Source organism: Saccopteryx leptura, chromosome 2 (assembly GCF_036850995.1).
Source record: "Saccopteryx leptura isolate mSacLep1 chromosome 2, mSacLep1_pri_phased_curated, whole genome shotgun sequence".
In the NCBI taxonomy this organism is placed as follows: Eukaryota; Metazoa; Chordata; class Mammalia; order Chiroptera; family Emballonuridae; genus Saccopteryx; species Saccopteryx leptura.
The window spans coordinates 60,653,574-60,676,071 of NC_089504.1; positions in this window are offsets into that span (position 1 = coordinate 60,653,574).

Genomic DNA, 22,498 nt, shown 5'->3' on the forward strand with positions numbered 1-22,498 from the left:
TGGAACTATCTCGCCAGAGAGGTGCATACCACAGACAGGAGCCAAATTTCAATTGCACAGGCTAATAAAAGCAACCAATGACACAGATTCAATAAACAGACTCCAAATATAATTTGCATGTGTGAATATTCCTACTATTCCTACCGCTAATGGCTACCATTTGATAAGTACTTTGAGGAAAATTTCATGCTATATATTTTACATAATGTGCTTTTATTTATAATTAATTTGAGACTCACAATATTCTTGTGGATTAGCTATTTTTGTACCATTATACTTGAAAGATAAAACTGAAGCTTACAGAAGTTAAGAACTGAGTTGAAGCCAGGATATAAGTCTAGTCATTTTTCATTCCATAGCCCATCCTTTTTTATTATGGCACTCTGTTGCATACATTGAAATATGTTACAGTTTTCTGATGTAATTTTCATATTGTTAAGAGACTAGAGATACCCTTCTCAGCTAAATACTTTCTTTGATGGACCATTGAACCCTGGGAGGATAGGACCTACGCTAGTGTTTTACAAGCTGTGGGTGTTATAAACTGAATGCTTGCACCGCCACCCCCCAGATTCATATGTTAAAACCCTGATTCCAAAGTGATATGGTGTGGGGCCTTTGGGAGATAATTAGATTTAGATGAGGTCATCTGAGTGGGGCCCCTACGATGGAATTATTGTCCTTACAAGAAGCGGAAGAGATACCAGAGATCTCTCCCTCTCTGCCTGTGAGAAAACAGCAAGAAGGTAGTCAGACAGCCGGGAAAGCCAGGAAGAAAGCCCTCACCAGGGAAGTGGCCCAGCAGGCACTTTAGTTTGGATTTCCCAGCAGAACTGAGAAGTAAAGTTGTGCAAGCCACCCAGTCTATGGTATTTTGTCATGGCAGCCCAGGCTGACTACAACAGTGGGTTATAACCAATTAACACATCATAAAATCAATTATTATTAATTTTTTTTGTATTTTTCTAAAGCTGGAAATGGGGAGGCAGTCAGACAGACTCCGGCATGCACCCGACTGGGATCCACCCAGCACACCCACCAGGGGGCGATGCTTTGCCCATCTGGGGCTTCGCTCTGTTGCGACCAGAGCCACTCGAGCGCCTGAGGGATGATGTCCTTGGAGCCATCCCCAGCACCCGGGCCATCTTTGCTCCAATGGAGCTTTGGCTGTGGGAGGGGTAGAGAGAGACAGAGAGGAAAGAGAGGGGGATGGGTGGAGAAGCAGATGTGCGCTTCTCCTGTGTGCCCTGGCTTGGAATCGAATCTGGGACTTCCGCACGCCAGGCCGACGCTCTACCACTGAGCCAACCAGCCAGGGCCCATAAAATCAATTATTAATGGATTGTGTCCAGTATTTTTTTTGAAGGAAATAGAGGACTAGGATAGAGAATATCAGAATATATAGTAGCAAGGATAACTATTGTTTCATGAAACTTTTGTTTTGGCCTATATATGTATACACACCCATGCATATACATACACATATATAATTTTTTGTGTACATATGTTGACATATATGTATGTGCATGTGTATGTGTTTGTTCACAATATAAAATGTATTTTTTACTACTGATTTCAATAAAAAAGTTTAAAAGTCATTACCTTAGGATGTGGATAGTCTGGGGAAGCAGTAATAGTAAGAGATGTCTAATGTATCCTGCACAAGGAATGAAGAGAGGTTTGGGATCTTTGTGGGGGTCAAGCTAATGAGGAATAAATAAAAAAGAGCAAGGGGTTTCCAGCAGCACTGGAAGGGAATGACTCCTGACCAAAAAAAAAATGAGTACAATTTCCCAAGATGAAGACATGGTTGAGAGACTTTTAATAAGAAGAATGTCTATTTTTTACATTTGAATAGTTTTCTGTGCAGTTCTGCATTGCACCTTTTCTTTAGCCCACCACCCCAGCACCGCTTTTGCTAGACATCCTCAGTAGACTGTACGAGGTATATAGCTTCTATCCAGTGGAGAGGCGAGTGTGAAGAAACCAGGGACATATCAAGCACAACTCTGAGCAAAATGAAAGAATTGAGCGGAAGCAGCAACTGGGACTTGAGGTTACCGGGATTATAGAGAGGAGTGCTGGCTTCCCTACTGTATCCTAGGAAATGAGGGTTGAAGTCAACTTCACTTACATCCAAAAGGATAATGTGCCTCTAGTAAGCTGGTGACACGGAGACATCTGAGAGGTTGACATTGAGACCCCATGTATTCCCCTGCCCATGCATGCCTCTTCCTCTTGTTTCCTGCCATGCAGAGGGTATCAGAAAAGAGTAACCAGGAGGGATGGAAGAACATTTGCTCTGAAAGACAGACATGATGACTCAGACTCGATCTCATACATTTTGAGAGCAAAGTGTGTGTATATGTATATCCTTTTGTAGTGGACTAGGTACTCTCATGATACCAAAGCTAGAGTGTATGTGATTTGTGGTTTGTGATGTTTCCAACACAGTCTTTTTCTAAGGAGATTTTCTTTTCATTAGGTGGCAGCTTGAAAAAGTGAAAAGCACACTGGTCTGACCTCCAGAAGTGTGGACTTGTAGATGCTGTTGCCCTGTTTCTACTGTGAGTTTTGAGCAATCTATTGCCTTTGGCTCTCTTCTTGTAAAAGGGAGAGGAAGGATTTCATTTATTTTCTCTGAGGCAACTCTAATGTTGTTTGATATTAGTCACCATTGTTTGATGCAAGTCAGTGGTGTTTGATGCGATATGAGTGAATGGTGTTTGATACGAGTCCTTGGAGGCTATGTTGAGACCCTTAAGCAGTTTCTAGATGGCATGGGGGAAGAATGATCCCTCCCTTGGGCCTGTTTCAGCTCCCTCCCCATCACCCTTCATAGTTGCACCAAGACCAGCCCTGCATTTCCTTCTGTTTTATGTGTTGAGGTTCCTTTTACAAAAAGAAAAAAGAAAAAAAAGTGTGAAAAACTACTGTACTAGACAATCCACAAGGGAGGCTGTTCACTTTTCAGTGACTGAGAAAGGGCTGAAATCTGAAACCAATAGGAAACTAAGCAACTGAAAAAATATTTTCCATGGAAATATTTTAAAAATACAAAAGGATATAAAAAAGGCCTCATAGTCCATTTTATGGCAGGTGAAGAGCAGTATCATCAGTGACCATCGTGTTCTTAATATTTGGGGGATGCCTGATGAGTTCTCTTTACATATTTAAAAATATTTAGTGGGCTACATTAATAAATTATCTTGCTACAATTACGAGATGGCATAAGTCAATGAATATAGCAAATGGAACAACTTATTTTATGCTGGGACTGGTCTAGTTCAGGTTGAACATACGGATTTGGCCCAGGTCTCCTGTAGATGCGATCTGGCTCAGTTCTGATGGGAGTAAATCTCACCCTGAAAGCCCGAGACCAGCCTGCTCTGCTTCAGCCCCATGTTGGTGGTGATTGGATTGGAGCTGATTTAAGGAGCAGAGAGGAAACAGCAAGTCTGTCATGAATACCATCAACAGCTAACATTTATTGAATACTTATTATGTATCAAAATCTGGCCCAGGTGTTTTTCTTATAACCCTTACCACAACTCTGCAGAGGAAGTGGTACAGGTTAAAAAAAGAAAAGAAAAGAAAAAAGAACTAAGGCTTAATGAGGTTAAATCATTTTCTGAAAGTCACTACAGCTGGTGAGAGATTGCTCATTAATGGTTCCAATTTCTGTTCTTCCTTAATTGCTGTGTGGCTGCTCATAACAAAAGACAGCTTGAGCATTGTTGGACCACATTCCAATATACAGTTTTTAATCTTGACTTATAATTGTTTATTTATTCATTCAAAAATAGTCATGGAGCATGTACTATGTGAAAGGCATATGAAACTTGGATAAAATATAATTTAAATATGCTTCTTTATCTATAAAAGCTTAAAGTCTAGTAGAGCATATAAGCTATACATAAAAAATTACAATTCAAGAAAGTAAATGACAGGTGTCCTGTGAGGAGGTATAAGTGTTATGAGATTCAGAGGAGGGAGATAAAAATTTCTGTATCATCAGAGTCTCATGCAGGAGGTGGCTTTCCGATTGACCCTTGTGAAGGTGGATATAATTGGTATGTGTAAATTTATACTCAGAAAGGAACTCTGGGAAAGAGAAACAAATGAACAGTGGTATTTGTTAAATATATAGTGGTGAGTGGATAGGAAAAAATCCTGTTTGGCTAGAAAATATGGCATATGAAAGGAAGCAGTAGAAAACTGGGTTGGGAAGACTATAGGATCAAGTTAGAGCATCGTGGGGGGATGTCTTGACTTCAGCTAAGGAATGTTGGCTTTATTCTCTGGGAGTGGATAGAAAGCCATCAAAAATTCTTGAGCAGGAATGCAACAAAGCAAAAACAGTGCCTCAGAAAGGTTAACCAGACCATAGTGCATGAAATGGATGTGCAGAGACTGGAGGGTGGATGATTTAGGAGGCTTTTGAGATAATGCAGGTCAGGGACATTGAGTAGTACCTTGAATGGGAAAAAAGGAGGGAAATATTGTGAACATGACTATGGAAGGAGAGGTGAATGATGCGAGATAGTCTGGGCCTTTGAATTGGGAATACAGAAGAAGAAGCAGATACCTAGTGTAGGAGGATGTGTCAGTTTGAGACATGCTGAGTTGAACCATAGGAGGGTTATCAAGAGCAGATAATTACATGGTAGCAGGACCTGGAAAGATGAAGCCCAGAGCAGTGTAAATGTGAGCAGAAGCGGTAACACAGTCGAGACAGGCAATATATAGCAGTATCCAATATGACGCCAAATTGAATGTTTTATCTTGGTGATGGCAAGATTTATGTTTTTCATCCTCATTCCCTTGTGCCCTGAGATAGCAGTGAGGCATTGTCCACTGTCCTGCAGGATATTTTAGACTTTGCTATTTTAAAACGGCATTTATACAAAGAATTTGGTTTTGGTTGAGTGACTATTAGTATTTTAAAACAGTTATTTTTGTCAAACATCTGTTTTGTTTTAGAAAAACAATTTTTCCAACTGAAATGACTGATGATTTTAAAATCCTTGGGACACAGTTATCTTTGTTGGGAGAAGGGAGAGGCATCAGCCGCTGGCTTTGAAAACTGCCCAACAGTTTGGCATCAAGGAAAGTTGTTTATTCTTCTCCATAGATCTCACACCAAGGGTAGAAAACAAATTAGGTCTGAGAATAATGTATCCTCTGTTTGGAAGTTGTGTGTGTGTGTGTGTGTGTGTGTGTGTGTGTGTGTGTGTGAGTGTGAGTGCAGTGGAATAACTTTTATTGCTCCTTAAGTAAAGTTTAACTGTGCGGCCTAATTTACAAGCATGAAACCACATAGTACTAAACAAATATTTACTTTCCTAACTATACCCTTTCTGTGGCTTCTCTAGACCAGCTTCACTCCGTGTCAGTCCCTCTCCCTGTCAGATCGTGGTGCTGATAGTCAAGTGTCTGCTGGATGCTGTGCTGATGTTTTCCACCAGAGCACTGATTGGTCTCCAGATCAATGCATATGATCAGACATGTTGCACAGCTGGAAATTCTGAGATGTGGTTCTTGATTCTTGATGACAGCCGTGCAGAATGGAAAGGACCAGCACCTGGAATTGAACCTAGCTCTTTTAGCTATAGTAGAGTCATAGGAGGTGACTTGTTCTAAGAATCCTGTAGAAACAAGAGCTTAGTGATTTGTGGGCTTTTTAACAGACTAAGTTATTTCCTCCCTCATGTCTCTACTGGTCTCATAGTCCTCAGACCTCATAGTAGGAAACACCCAATAACCAGGCTGCTAAAAGCAAAGCCTTGATAGACTTCTCTTCCATTAAGTGCATTCTCTAGGCAAGCCATTGTAATAAATCCATCTGCCTGCAATTGATGGGTCAACATGCACACCATAAAACTCATCCTATCAGCTGGAAGAATAAGTCATGACAATGAGGGACACCATTTACATGAAAAGAGAAAATTCTGAACTATATAGAACATTTCTTTGAATATTTTGCAATTATTTCTTATTTATGCTCTTCAAAACTTGAAATATATTAATCAGACATCAATAGTGAGATGAAATGAATAGGATGACTATGTTCTTTGCAGGCCCTATGCTGGATTTAAAAAAAAATTATTTAGAATATTTAACAAGGTGACATAGATCAATAAGAGTACAAAAGTTTTAGGTAAATGTTTCTATAGCATTTGAACTGTTGATTATGTTGTGTACCCATCACCCAAAGTAAAATAATTTTCTGTCACTGTATATTTGTCCCTCTTTACTCCCTTCCACACCCCCTTGCCAATGTCCCCCTCTCCCTGGTAACCACTTCACTTTTATCTATATCCATGAGTCTCAGATTTATTTATTTATTTATTAACATTTGATTTATTCATTTTAGAGAGGAGAGAGAAAGAGAGCAAGAGAAGAAGGGGAGGAGCAAGAAACATCAATTCCCATATATGCCTTGACCGGGCAAGCTCAGGGTTTTGAACTGGCGACCTCAGTGTTCCAGGTCGATTCTTTATCCACTGCGCCACCACAGGTCAGGTGGGTCTCAGTTTTATATCCCCGCTATGTGTGTAATCATACAGTTCTTAGCTTTTTCTGCTTTACTTACTTCACTCAGTATAATGTTCTCCAGGTCTATCCATGTTGTAAATGTCACTATGTTATCATTTCTTATGGCTGAATAGAATTCTATTGTATATATGTACCAGATCTTTTTTAATCCTCTATCAAGGGAAACTTTGTTTGTTTCCATGTCATGGCCACTGAATAATGCTGCGATGAACACAGGGGTTCATGTGTCTTTACATACCAATGTTTTTGAGTTTGGGGGATAGATATCCAGTAGAGGGATTGCTGGGTCATATGGTGGTTCTATTCTTAATTTTTTGAGGAACTTCCATATTTTCTTCCATAATGGTTGTACTAACTTGCATTCCCTTCATCAGTGAATGAGGGTTCCTTTTTCTCCACATCCTCTCCAACACTTCTTATTACTTGTCTTGTTGATAATAGCTAATCTAACAGGTGTGAGGTGGTATCTCATTGTAGTTTTGATTTGCATTTTTCAAACAGCTAGTGAAGATAAACATCTTTTCGTGTATCTGTTGGCCATTTATATGTCCTCTTGGGAGAAGTGTCTGTTCAGGTCCTCTCCCTATTTTTTAATTGGATTTTTTGCTTATTTGTTGCTGAGCTTTGTGAGTTCTTTATATATTTTGGATATTAACCCCTTATTAGAGCTGTTGTTTGCAAATATCTGCCTATTTGTTTTGGTGTCAGTTTCTTTTGCTGTGCAGAAGCTTTTTAGTTTGATATAGTTCCATTCATTTATTTTTGCCTTTACTTCCCTCACCTTTGGGGTCAAATTCATTAATTGTTCTCTACAGCCAAGGTCCATGAGTTTAGTGCTTATGTTTTTTTCTATGTAATTTATTGTTTCAGATCTGATATTTAGGTCTTTAATCCAGTTTGAATTAATTTTTATGCAGGGAACAAACTGTAGTCACATTTTATTTTTTTGCTTGTGGCTTTCCAATTTTGCCAGCACCATTTATTGAAGAGGCTTTCTTTTCTTCATTGTGTGTTTTTGGCTTCTTTGTTGAAGATGATTTGTCCAAATATATGTGGTTTTATTTCTGGGCTCTCGATTCTGTTCCATTGGTTTATATGTCTGTTTTTCTGCCAATAATATGCTGGGTTTGTTTGTTTGTGTTTTTTTTGACAGAGAGAGAGAGAGAGAGTCAGAGAGAGGGACAGATAGAGACAAACAGGAAAGGAGAGAGATGAGAAGCATCAATTCTTCATTGCAGCTCCTTAGTTGTTCAGTGATTGCTTTCTCTTATGTGACTTAACCATGGGGCTATAGCAGAGCGAGTGACCCCTTACTCAAGCCAGTGACCTTGGGCTCAAGCTAGTGAGTCCACAGTCAAGCCTGTGACCTAAGGGTTTCAAATTTGGGTCCTCAACATCCCAGTCTGACGTTCTCTCCACTGTGCTATGGCCTAGTCAGGCAATAATATGCTGTTTTGATTATCGTGGCTCTAATATAATTTGAAGTCAGGTAGTGTGATACCTCCGGCTTCATTCTTTTTCCTCAAGATTGCTTTGGCTATTTGGGGTTTTTTATATTTCGAAAAAAACTTGGTGATTTTTTGTTCTATTTCTTTAAACAATGACATTGGGATTTTGATGGGGATTGCATTAAATTTGTTTATTGCTGTGGGTAATATGGCCATTTTAACTATGTTGATTTTTCTAATGCATGAACGTGGACTGTTTTTCCATTTCATTGTGTCTTATTCAATTTTTTTCAAGAATGCTTTGTAGTTTTCAGTGTATAGGTCCTTCACATCCTTTGTTAAGTTTATTCCTAGGTACTTTATTTTTTTGTTGTTGCAGTTGTGAAAGAAATTGTTTTTTGAGTTTATTTTCTGAAATTTCATGATTTACATATAGGAAAGCAATCAACATTTGTCTATTGATTTTTTATCCTGTGACATTACTGTATTAGTTTAGTGTTTCTAATAGATTTTTGGTGGAGTCTTTGGGATTTTCTATATATAGAATCATGTCTTCTGCAAAAAGTGATACCTTTACTTCTTCTTTCCTGATATGGATGCCTATTACTTTTTCTCTTACCTAATTGCTCTGGCTAAAACTTCCAGAACTATGTCAAATAAGAGTGGAGAGAATAGGCAGCCTTGTCTTTTTCCTGAGTTTAGAGAAAAGCCTGCAGTTTTTCAGTATTTAGTGTGATATTAGCTGATGATTTGCCATATATGGCCTTTATTAAGTTGAGGTACTTTCATTCTACTGTATTCTGATTTTATTGAATGTTTTAAATAGAAATCATTGTATCTTATTGAATGCCTTTTCTGCATTTATTGATAGGGTCACATGATTTTTGTTCTTTGTTTTGTTAAACCATCCTTGTGCTCCTTGAATGAATTTCACTTGATCTTGATGTATTATTTTTAAAATATATTCTTGTATTCAATTTGCTAGTATTTTGTTTAGGATTTTTGCATCTGTATTCATTAGAGATATTGGTGTGTGGATTTTGATTTTTGTGTTGTCCTTGCCAGGTTTTGGTATGAGGGTTATGTTGGCCTCATAAAATGTGTTAAGGAGTATTGCTTCTTTTTCTATTTTTTTTTTTAAGACTTTGAGAAGGCTAGGTACCAAATCTTCTTTGAATGTTTGGTAGAATTCACTAGTGTAGCCATCAGATCCTGGGCTTTTGATTTTTTGGGAGAGGAGGCTTTTGATAGTTGTTTCTATTTCCTCCCTGCCTATAGATCTATTTAGATTTTCCACTTCTTTGTGACTCAGCCTAGGAAGATTGTATAGTTCTAGGAAAGTATCCATTTCCTCTAGGTTGTTGAATTTGGTGGCATATAATCTTACATAGTATTTTAGTATGATTCTTTGTATATCTATGATGTCTATGGTAATTTCTCCTCTTTCTTTTTTTTTTTTTTTGTATTTTTCTGAAGTAAGAAGTGGGGAGGCAGAGAGACAGACTCCCCCATGCACCCAGCTGGGATCCACCCAGCATGCCCACCAGCAGGTGATGCTCTGCCCATCTAAGGTGTTGCTCCATTGCAACTGGAGCCATTCTAGCACCTGAGGCAGAGGCCGTGGAGCCATCCTCAGCACCTGGGCCAACTTTACTCCACTGGAGCCTTGGCTGAGGGAGGGGAAGAGAGAGATAGAGAGAGAAAGAGAGGTGGAGGGGTGGAGAAGCAGATGGGCACTACTCCTGTGTGCTCTGGCTGGGAATTGAACCCACAACTTCCACTCGCTGGGCCGATGCTCTACCACTGAGCCAACCAGCTAGGGCTATATTTCTCCTCTTTCATTTCAGATTTTGTTTATATGAGTCCTTTCTGTTTTTTCCTTTAGTGAGTCTAGCCAGGGTTTGTCAATTTTATTGATCTTTTCAAAGAACCAACTTTTTGTTGTATTAATTTTTTTCTATAGTTTTTTGTTTGTTCTGTATTTCATTTAGCTATGCCCTATTTTTTAATATTTCCATTCTTCTGCTGATTTTGGGATGCCTTTATTCTTCTTTTTTTAGTTCCTTAAGATGTGATATTAGGATGTTTATATGAGATTTCTCTTATCTCTTGATATAAGCCTGTAATGATACAACATTCCCTCTTATTACTGCTTTTGCTGTATCCCAGAAATTTTGATATGTTGTGTTGTCATTTTTGTTTGTGTGTATATATCTTTTGATCTCTGTATTTATTTCTTCTTTGAACCAGTCATTTTTAAAAATATGTTTTTAATTTCCACATTTTTGTGGATTTCTTTACTTTTTTTTTGCTGTTGAATTCTCATTTTAAAGCTTTATGGTCAGAAAATACATTGGTATAATTTCAGTCTTCTGAATTTGTTGAGGTTAGTTTTTGGCTTAACATATGTTCTATCCTTGAGAATGGAAAAGAATGTATAATCTGATGTTTTGGGATTAAATGTCCTAAAAATGTTTATTATGTCCATTTGTTCCAGAGTGTTGTTTAAGGCCATATTTCTGTGTTGATTTTTGTTGGGTGATCTATCTAAAGCTATCAATGGTGTGTTGATATTATTAAGAATGATTGTATTTTTGTCTGCTTCTATTTTTAGATCAGCTAATAGATGTCTTATATATTTTGGTGTGCCCTGGTTTGATGCATATATATTAAGAAGTGTTATGTCTTCTTGGTAAAATGTCCCCTTTATCATTATGAAATGTCCATCTTTGTCTCTAGTTATCTTTGTTGTCTTGAAGTCAGCATTGACAGGTATGAGTATGGCTACACCTGCTTTTCTTTAGGTAGTATTTGCTTGGAGAATCATTTTCCAACTTTCACTTTGAGTCTACTTTTGTCCTTAAAGCTTAGATGTGTCTCTTGAAGGCAGCATATGGTTGGGTTTTGCTTTTTGATCGAATCAGGTACTCTTTATTGGTGAGTTCAGTCTTCTTACATTTAGGGTAATTACTGACACTCGAGGATTTTCTATAGCCATTTTACAGTTTGTTTTCTGGTAGCTCTGTGTCTTGTTTAATTCTTCTCTTTTGTGTTTCTGTCAGTTTTTTTTTTATTTGGTGGTATTTCTTCTTTCCCCTGTTTCTTCTTTTTTTAAGCTGTGCATTTCAGAAATGGCTTTTTCATGGGTGATTACCATTAGGTTAATAAGAGAAAAATGTTCATATATACAAGAGTACTTTGTCTTGAATGCTTCTGCACTACATCCTTTTTTGCTATGGCAGATCTTTATCCTCTCCTTTTACATAATTGTTGTCACAAATTCTTCTTGTTTTTATTGTGACCTAGTTGGAGCTTTCACTTGTAGTTTTAATTTGTTTTGTTCTTTATGTCTGATCAAATAACCCTCTTAAATATTTCTTGCAGTGAAGGTGTTCTTGTTATAAATCTTCTTGGCTTTTGTATGTCTGCAAAAGCTTTTATTTCTCCTTTATATTTGAAGGATAACTTCTATGGATATAGTATTTTTGGCTGGTAATTCCTCTCTTTTAGTACTTTGAATGTTTGGGTCCACTGTCATCTGGCTTGTAGAATTTCTGCTGAGAAGTCTGATGATAACCTAATGGGCTTCCCTTTAAATGTTATGTTCCTCTTTTCCCTAGCTGCTTCTAGGATTTTTTCTTTGTCATTGATTTTTGACAATTTTATTATGATGTGCTTGGAGTAGGTCTGTCTGAGTTGAGGTAACTCGGCATTTCATTTGCTTCTTGGATTCAAGGCTCTAACTCTCTCCATAGGCTTGAAAAATTCTTACCCATTATTTGTTTGAATAGACTCTCCATTCCCTTCTCCCTCTCTTCTTTTTCTGATATACCCATTATTGTTATATTGGTCTTTCTGATGGAGTCAGAAAATTCTTGTAGAGCTCTCTTATTTTTTAAAATTCATGAGGCTTTCTCCTTTTCTCTCTGTAGCATTTCTAGTTGCCTGTCTTTGATGTCACTGATTATTTCTTCTATCTGGCTTGTGCCATTAGCTAAACTTGTTACCTCAATCTTCTATTCATGTATTGAGTTCTTCATCTCTGTTTTTAAACTTTCAATCTCCTTGGTGAGCTCATTAAGTTGCTTATTGGTGTTTTTTCACATCTTATTGAGTATTTTCAGAACTTCAGTTTTGAATTCTCTTTCATTTAACTCCAAGGCTTCTATGTGATTGAGAATTTTTTCCAAGATTAAAAATTTTTTTTTTTCTGAACTATGTCTCTGTCTTGTGTAGCCAGAGTATTTTATTTCTTCTTCCTTGATGGAATTTGAAAGTGGTGTTGTTAAGAACCTTTAAAAAAAAACTATAGAAAATGAAAAATTAAATAAAAAACAAATACGGTAAAATATATAAAAATTAACAATAATGCCAAGTAAAAAAGAACCATAGAAAAGAAAGATTAAAACCAAAAATGAAAATTCAAAACAAACATAACACACAAAAAATAAGAAAAAATATGAAAATTAAAATGAAATTCAAAAGGGGAAAAAAAGGAAAAAAAAGGCTCTGCAGAGGCAGCTACAAACTATGGATCATTTTGTAACTCCTAATAGGTAGCCCAGGGCCAGTCTCAGGCAATATCTGGCATTGACCTGCACCAGAGTGCTTCCTAAGAGGACTAGAATTGACACACCTAGTGACGAGCTTTAGATCACTTTTATGTATAACTCAATTATCTTCTCAAGCCACACATATAAGGGACACCTTGGCAGGCACCAGACCCTGCTAGGCCAAATTCTGCTTTGTGAGGTCAGCACCCCCCTCCCCACAGCAGCTCATATACTGTGGTCAGGGTCTATCCTCATCATCAGTTAGCCCAAAGGTCAAATTCACCCATAGATGGGCCTACAGCAACTAAGATTCAACTACAACAAAGGGCTCACATTACCCTCACAAAGAACATTCCTGGAGCACCTAGCTCAGGAGATAGAGGACTCTGCACGACTGAGCCCCTTGGGCTACCTACTACATATGGCCACCCTACCAAGACTGAGAAACATAGCAGATCTACCTAATACACAGAAACAATACAGAGAGGCAGCCAAAATGAAAAGACAAAGAAACATGCCCCAAATAAAAGAATAAGAGAAATCCCCAGAAGAAGAACCAAATGAAATGAGAGCAGAATCTATCAGATACAGAGTTTAAAATAATGGTTATAAGGGTGCACAGAGAACTTAGGGGAAGAATGGATAAACTCAGTGAGAACTTAAAGAGATAGAAAGCATAAAAAAGGGCATAAAAATCATTAAAAAAATCAACAGTCAGAAATGAAGAACTCAGTGCTTGAAATGAAGATTATGGTAGAAGGAAGCTACAGTACATTAGATAAAGCAGAAGAGCAAGTCAGGAATTTAGAGGACAAGTTGACAGAAAACAACCAAGCAGAACAACACAAAGAAAATTTTATTTTATTTTGTTTTATTATTATCATTTTCTTTTTAAGTGAGAGGATGGGAGACAGAGAGACAGACTTCTGCATGCTCCCTGACCAGGATCCACCCAGAAAGCCCCCTACAGGTGATGCTCTGCCCATCTAGGGCAATTGCTCAGCAACCAAGCTATTTTTAGCACCTGAGGCTGGAGGCTCCATGGAACCATCCTCAGCACCCAGGGACAACTGGCTCAAACCAATTGAGCCTTGGCTATGGGAGGAGAGGAGAGAGAGAGAAAGAAAGAAGAGGTGAGAAGTGAGAAAAGCAGATGGTTTCTTCTGTGTGCCCTGACCAGGAATCGACTCTGAGACATTCAAATGCTGGGTGACACTCTACCACTGAGGCACCCAGCCAGGGCCAAAAAATTTTTAAATAAGGAAAGTATAAGGGACTATAAGATAATATCAAATATAACTTTTGCATTGTAGATGTACCAGAAGGATAATAGAGAGAGCATGGGATTACAAACATATTTGAAGAAATAATGGCTGTAAACTTACATAACCTAATGAAAGAAGAAGACACAACTGTCCAGGAAGCATAGAGGGTTCCAATCAAGATGAACCCAAAGAGGCCTACACCAAAATAGGTCATAACTAAAATAGCAAAGGTTAAAGATAAAGAGAGTATCTTAAGAGCAACAAGAGAGACAGTTACCTATAAGGAAGCTCCCATTGGACTTTCAGTTAATTTCTCAACACAAACATTCTAGGCCAGAGAAATTGGCAGAAATAGTCAAATAATATAAAGCAAGTTCTGCATACCCTGGATGGGTATCTAAGTTGATTTAGAGTACTGTCTTGATACATCAAGGTTGTGGATTTGCTCCTGGGTCAGTCCATATACAAAAAATCCCCAGTCAATTAGTGCATAAATAAATTCAACAACAAATTGATGTCTTTCTCTCTCTCTCTTTGCCGCTTTCTTTAAAATCAGTGACTAAATTAAATAAAAAGTAAAAAAATAAATCAAGACCTATACCAATACTGCTCTACCCAGGAAGGTTATCATTTAAAATGGAAGGACCAATGAAAAGCTTCCCAGACAAGAAAAAGCTAAAGGTGTTTGTTCATTGCTACCTAACCAGTATTACAAGAAATGTTAAAGGGACTCTTTTTAAAAAGAAGAAAGAAAAAAAGAACATAATTATAAGGTCTGCTGGAAAGTTCTGTCCGTTTTTGGAATAAAACAAAATACAAATTTTTCTTTCCGTCAATAAACTTTATTAAATAATATATTTCCACACCAATCCTATCTTCCGAATATGGTCTACAATGGTTTGCTGAGCTGAATTAAGCCTTTCTGCGATCTCCGATGTTGTCAGAAAAGGATCTTGCTCCAATGGTCTTAACAACATCGTCATCAATCAAAGATGGTCGCCCAGAACATGGCTTATCAGAAAGGTCGAAATCACCTGTTTCGAATTTTTCGAACCATCTTCTGCATGTCCTATCAGAAACTGTACCTTCAACAAACACTTTCAATAAATTTCTACATGCTTCTGTAGCATTTCTTCCTTGTTGAAATTCGTATACATTACAGTGGCGTAAATGAACTTTATCAGTAGCCATGGGTACCCTATCGCTTCACACATAAGACTAACGTGAATCAACTTTGTTTTAGTTAATTTGCTATGTCAGTATGTATACATTAAGTGATAAAAATAGAGAGGCACACATGCGCCAAATAAACATGTGCTTACGTGTCGAAACTTGTTGTGATAGAAACGGACAGAACTTTCCGGTAGACCTTATGTAAAGAATAAAATGGTAATACATATATACCTATCAATAATCCCTTTAAATGTAAAGGATTAAACACTCTAATCAAAAGACATAGTGTAGCTGAATGGATAAAGATACAAGACTCATATATATGCTGCAAGAGACCCACCTCACAATGAAAAACACACATAGACTGAAAATAAAGAAATATTTCATTAAAATAAATTCCTAGGTATAATACTTATATCAAACAAAAAATACTTTGAAACAAAGGCTATAATAAGAGGCAAAGAAAGACATTACATATTGACAAAGGAATCAATCCAGCAAGAGCCTATAACCCTTGTAAACATTTTTGTATACAACACAAGAATATCTATATATTTAAAGCAAATCTTGATGGACATAACAGAGATTGACAGCATTAGAGTCAGAGTAGGAGATTTTCTTTTCTTTCTTTTTAAAATTTTCCTTTTAAAGTGAAAGGAGGAGAGCTAGAGAGATAGATTTCTGTATGCACAGAATATATATTCTTTTCAAGTACACATAGAACATTTTCAAGGATAAGTGTGGCCTAACATGTGTGTTAGGACACAAAACAAATAACCTCTCTCTGTCCACAATAGCATAAACTAGAAATTAGTTACAAGAAAAAACTGAAAAACACACAAACTTATGGAGGTGAAATGTCATGTTACTAAAAAGAAATAGGTTAACAATAAAATCAAGGAAGAAATCAAAAGATACCTTGAGACAAATGAAAATGAAAACAGAGCCACACAAAATCTTTGGGACACAGTGAAGCCATCCTAAGCGGGAAAGTCGCAGAAATACAGGCCTGTCTCAAGAAGCAATAAAAAAATTCAAATAAGTAATCTATCTTTAAACCTAAGGGAACTAGGAAAAGAACAACAAAACAAAGCTCAAAGTAAGTAAAAGGAAGGAAATAATAAAGCTCAGAGCAGAAATAAATAGAATTAAAAAAATTCAAAAGTTTAATGAAGTCAAGAGCTGGTTCTTTGACAAAATAAATAAGATTGATAAAGCTTTAACCAGACTTATAAAAAAAACACCCCAAAACCAAAAAAAAAGAGAGGTTTTATATAAATAGAATCAGAAATGTAAGTGGAGAAGTAACTATACCACAGAAATACAAAGGATTATAAGCAAATATTACAAACAACTATATGCCAACAAATTGGACCATCTAGAAATAATGGATAAATTTCTAGTAACATTTAGTCTTCTAAAACTGAACCAAGAAGAAAAAGAAGATCTGGAGGGTTCAATTATAACTAATGAAATTGAAGCAATAAAAAACACCCCCCAAAACTTCCAGCTAACAAATATACTAGAACAGATTGCTTTGCAGGTGAATTTTACCAAACATTCAAAGAAGAACTAACACTTGTTCTTCTCAAAACTATTCCAAAAAATTCAAGAGGAGGAAAACTCCTAAGTGTATTTAATGAAGCCAACATTGTCCTAATTTTACTGCCAGATAAAGACACTACCAAGAGAGACAAGTATAGGCCAATATCTCTGATGAACTTAAGTGTAAAAATCCTCAACAAAATATTAGTGAACCAAATCCAGCAATACATTAAAAATTATGCATAATGATCAAGTGAGATTTACTCTTGAAATGCAAGATTGGTACAATATTTGCAAATCAATTAATATGATACAGGGGGGTCTCACGTTATGACAATCTAAACATACAATGTTCCAAGTTTACAATGCTCACTCCCATAAAAAGTTAAAAAAAATCGAGATGTGAGTGTTTCAGTTTACGCCGTGAGTGTCGTATTTATGGACTACATGGGTGATCTAATTTGGTTGCGAATGGCAGAAGAATACACAGTATTCTTTTCCTGTTGCTTAGTTGTGTTTTTATTTCTAGATTATGATTTTACAACTGTATTAGGATAGGTAAGAGACTTAGGGTATGTTGTGTTTCAACTTATACCAAATTTGGGCATGTCACTGTCATAGGAACAGAACTGTGTCATAACCCGAGGACTCCCTGTACATCATAGAAACAAAATGGAGGATAAAAACCACATGGTCATATCAATAGATGCAGAAAGGACTTTGACAAAACCTAAAGTCCATTTATGATCAAAACTCAGCAAAGTGGGAATAGAAGGACTGTACCTGACCATGAAATATGCCACATATAGCAAACCCACAGTCAACATCATACTTAATGGGCAAAAACTAAAAATGTTTCCCTTAAAATCAGGTACAAGACAGGATGTTGCTTTCATCATTCTTATTCAACATAGTACTGAAGTCTTATTCACAGCAATCAGACAAGAAGAAATAAAAGGCATCCAAATGAGAAAGTAAGAAGTAAAACTGTCATTATTTCAGATTACGTGATACTATATATAGAGAACCCTATAAAGATTTCACAAAACAAAACAAAAAACTACTAGAATTGATAAATGAATTTAGTAAAGTAGCAGGATACAAAATAAATATTTAGAAATTTGTTACATTTTTAAATTTAATTTATTGGGGTGGCACTGGTTAACAGAATCATACAGATTTCAGGTGCCCAATTCTACAACACATCTCTACACATCATATTGTATTTACCGCCCTCAAGTCAGTTGCATTTTTACACACCAATAATTAACTATCAGAAAAAGAAACTAAGAAAACAATACCATTTACAATTGCATAAGAAAATAGGAATAAATTTAAGCAAGGACTTAAAAGACCTGTACTTGAAAAATTATAAGACACTGAAGAAGAAATTGGAGAAGATACAAATAAGTGAAAGCATATACTGTGTTTTTTGATATAAAGAATTAACATCATTACAATGTCCATACTACCTAAAGCAATCTATAGATTTGACACAATTCCTATCAAGATACAATGGCAGATTTCATAGAACTAGGACAGATATTCTAAAAAGTTATATGGAACCACAAAAGACCCCGAATAGTCACAGCATTCTTGAAAAAGAATCAAGTTGGAAGAATCATGCTACCTGATATCAGACTGTACTATAAGGACATAGTAAGCAAATAATAAAAACAGCTATATAGATCAATGGAACAGAATAGAGAGCCCAGAAGTAAACCCATGCCTATATGATCAATTAGTATATGACAAAGGAGGCAAGAACATACAGTGGGGTAAAGACAGTCTATTCAATAAATGGTGTTAGAAAATTTGAACAGATACATGCAAAAAAAAAAAAAAAAAAGAAAAAAAAGAAACTAGACCACCTTCTTAAATCATACACAAGAATAAACTCAGAATGGATTGAAGACTTAAATGTAAGATTTGAAATCATAAAGATTCTAGGAGAATATAAAGGCAGTAAAATTTTGGCCATTTCTTATAGTAATATTTTTTCTGCTATATCTCCTCAGGCAAGGGAAATATAAGAAAAAAAATGAACAAGTGAAACTACATCAAATTAAAATGTTTTTGCATAGCACAGAAACTTACCAAGAAAATGAAAGATATCTCACTGAAGGGAAGAACATAATCTCCAATGATACATCTAAAAAGGGGTTAATATCCAAATTTTATAAAGATCTTATATAACTCAACACACATAAAAACAAACAATTTAATTAAAAATTGGACAAAGGACCTGAATTGACACTTCTCCAAAGAGGACATGCAGATATCCAATAGACATATGAAAAGATGCTCAACATCACTAATCACCACAGAAATGCAAATTAAAACCACAGTGAGATATCACCTGTCAGAATGGCTATCCTCAATAAATCAACAAACAAGTGCTGGCGAGGATGTGGAGAAGAGGGAACCCTCCTGCACTGTTGGTGGGAATGCAGACTGGTGCAGCCACTGTGGAAAACAGAATGGAATTTCCTCAAAAAATTAAAAAAAGAACTGCCTTATGACCCAGCTATCCCACTATGAAGAAATGAAAACGTTGATTCATGAAAGAATATACGCACCTCTGTTCACTGCAGCGTTATTTACAACAGTCAAGGTTTGGGAGCAGCCGAACGGCCCATCAGTAGATCAGTAGATAAAAACGCCCATTGGCCTTTTCATTGTATACTCTCTGGCTTCTCTCATCATTTTCCCTATGAAAGACGGAAAGTTTAATCTCTCTTTTTTCTGTCCCTTGACAAAGGCCTAGTTCTTACTTTCTTCTGAGGTCCTTGTTGCAGCCACCTTTTCAGGCTTAGAAAGAAAAACAAAACCATAAAAGGTAGTGACATCTGCTGGAGTGGAGTGATTATGCCCACATTTAATGTCTGATTTGGGTTAGCATTACATCAAAAGATAGAGCCATTTTATTTTCTGATGCAAATTTCTTTTTCTTCCTTTTTGTGTATGTGGGGGAGAGATGGTGAGATAGGGGCGGGGAAATCTAGCAGAAGTGTGTGCAGTGTGATAGAAGTTAACATATATGAGGCCTAGTCTGGAAACAAAGGTTTTATACCTCTTCTTGGCCCCTGACAGGATTTGTGAAGCATCCAAATAGGGCTTGAAACTTTCTAGGTATGACTGACTCACCTGGACTTTTTTTGTAGGTTACTAGGCTTGATTGAACCAGTGTTAAGTATCAGACACTGTAGGAACATTTCATGTGAATTTCATACAATCTTTACAACGATCTTATGGGGTAGGTACTACTAGCACCATTTTCAGATGAAGGAAATGATGTCCTGAGCAATCAATTCCTTTGTCAAGTTCACACAACTTCTAAGTGACCGAGCTAGGATTCTTGCCTTCCTTAAAGTCTCTTGGGTTCCCTCATTGAGAATCTCATAACACTATTGAAAGAAATGCCAAAGTACCCTTGAGTATACCGGCTGCAAGCATCCAGTTATACATACCTGAATGCCTTCAACACTGGGGTGGAGGGAACAAGGCATATGTGAGGGAAGTGTTTATGATGGAACTGAAAACAGGCAGGGCTCAGGCCCAGGGTTTTACCTAGTATTCCTTCATACCCGGGGTCCCAGCCTTCCTGTGGAAGGTAAAGCAGCGACTTTCATTTTTCTGAAATCTCAAGATCCTAGGGAGAGCAGGGGTCTGACGACACAGTGGTCTGCATATGAAATGCTGACACTCACCTGTAAGCAAGGGTACAAGATGTTTGTACAAAGGCACTGATGCTGGTTGGAAACTTTTCCCCTCCAGAATACCCAGCAAAGCACAGAGAAGGAGGGTTCTTGTCAAAATCTATGTCCAAGGAGAGAGAGACATGGGTAGCTTCTAACAGATAATGCCAGGATTTTGCTTAGGAAACCCAGCTGCTTGTGATCACTTATTTCACCAACCCAGAAAAGTATGTCATATAGAATATGGATCAGAAAATACAGAGGTAGAGAGTGAACTCTGGGAATAACCACGATGCCTGGGCAAAGGCTGAGGGAGTTTCAGAAATTATTTTGAATACGGTGTCAGAGTTAGCCTTAAAAGACACTTTGTCTGGCATGTTTATGTTTCACGTAGTTTAGAATAGGCTGTTCAGCAGAGAAGTAGGTGCTCAATTTGAGTAAGGGACTCTGTTCTCTTGCAAGTCAAATTTGGGTTCATGGCACTTGTATCAACAGAAAGCTTGCTGGAAGTGCAGAATCTGGGTCCCATTCCAGACCTACAGAATCCTTTGCCTTTTCAGAAGATAACCAGCTATTTTGGCTGTACAGTGAAGTTTTAAAACTGTGACAAAACATACTAGATATAACACAGTGTATCAATGCTATTATTAATCAGTGGTCTCAATCTTGGTTACACATTCAAATTACTTGGGCAGACCCACCATAGACCAATTAAATCAGATGTTTTTGAAGCAGAGCCCAGGTATTGGCCTTTTGAAAAGCTCCATAATGTGCACCTAGATGGTGGGTGCTCCATTTGAATGTGGGAATGTTGTTTTATTGATCGGAGTCCTGAAAGAGCTGACCCCTGGTGTGGTACTGCTTAGCATGTTTGTTAGTGATTTAAAAGAGTAAATACAGGACATACTGATTCCATCTGCTAATGAGAGGGAATTGTACAAGACTGATGGCTCACATCCTGAAACCCAAAAGGACTAAAATGTTAAGTGACTATGACAGGGGGGAGAAAGCATGGAGAAGTGTAAGGGCCCTGCTAGTTCTCAGAGGACCTCCATCTTACTGCCTCAGTATCCAGAGGTCAAAGTGAACTGCAAGTGGACAGTGATTCTGCAATGGACAGCTGTGGTTAGAAATGCAGAGAAAACTCAGAGCATGTGAAATGTAAGAAGCAAGAACTCATGACCTCACCTTCCCCTGGCACTTGATATGGTTAGGACTTTACATTGTCTTGTCCAAATTAGGATGCTGGGACTGAAGTGCAATTATGATGAACTTTGGATACTTTTCAGAGGAGACTAATAAATATCAGCCATAAAGTAAAGCAAAAAAAGACGAAGGGGAATACTTAACATTTTTCAAATATAGGAAAAAGTGCTTTTGCATGAAAGATGGCGATTAGCTGACTTTTTTTTTTTTTTCCGGAAAGAGATGAAAAAAATAAACATTCAGTAGAGCTTTCTGACATAAAATGTGTGAGACTGTGGGAAAGGATATGAGGAAGAGAAACATATATGTTGATGTGACTTTGGAGCCCAAGAGGCAAAAATGAATTTTAATAATGTATCTGGAATGCGAGGCCCTCTCCCAAAGGGTAAATAACTGACTCTTGTAACTTGCTCTCTCTCTATAGCAAGTGAGATATGTCCTGGAATTCTGCAAATTGTCACACATTGACAAAGTTGGTGCACCTTGAGTCTGCTATACACTTAAACCAGCTTTGATTTCTGCAAACCCAGTCTTAGTCTACCAGGACTATAGGAAAAATTCTTTATCCTGATGCAGGGCATCTATAAATTACCATCAGCAAACATCAGACTTAATGGAGAACACATGTAAGCGTTGTCTTAAAGACTGTGAACAAGACAAGGGTGCCCTCTATCACCACTTCTGTTCAGCAGTGTATAGGAGTTTCCAACCAACATGTAAAGCAAGAAAGAGAATTCAACACATACAAGCATTAGAAAGAAAGAATGAAAGCTATAATTCACAGAAGATATGGATAACTAGGGTTTTTGTTTTTTTAAAAAAGAAAACCCCAATAAATATATAAATAATGAGTGGAATTACTCAGAGAATTTGGTGATGCTGCTGAATATAAAAATTAAAAAATTAAAAACCAATCACATTTTGTATACCATTACACTTGAAAATTTGTTTTAAAAATTAGCACTTACAGTAGGATCAAAAATCTTAATTAACTATCAGCCTTTTATTTTTAGTGATGGTGCTCACTAGGATAGCACAGACTAAACCTCAGA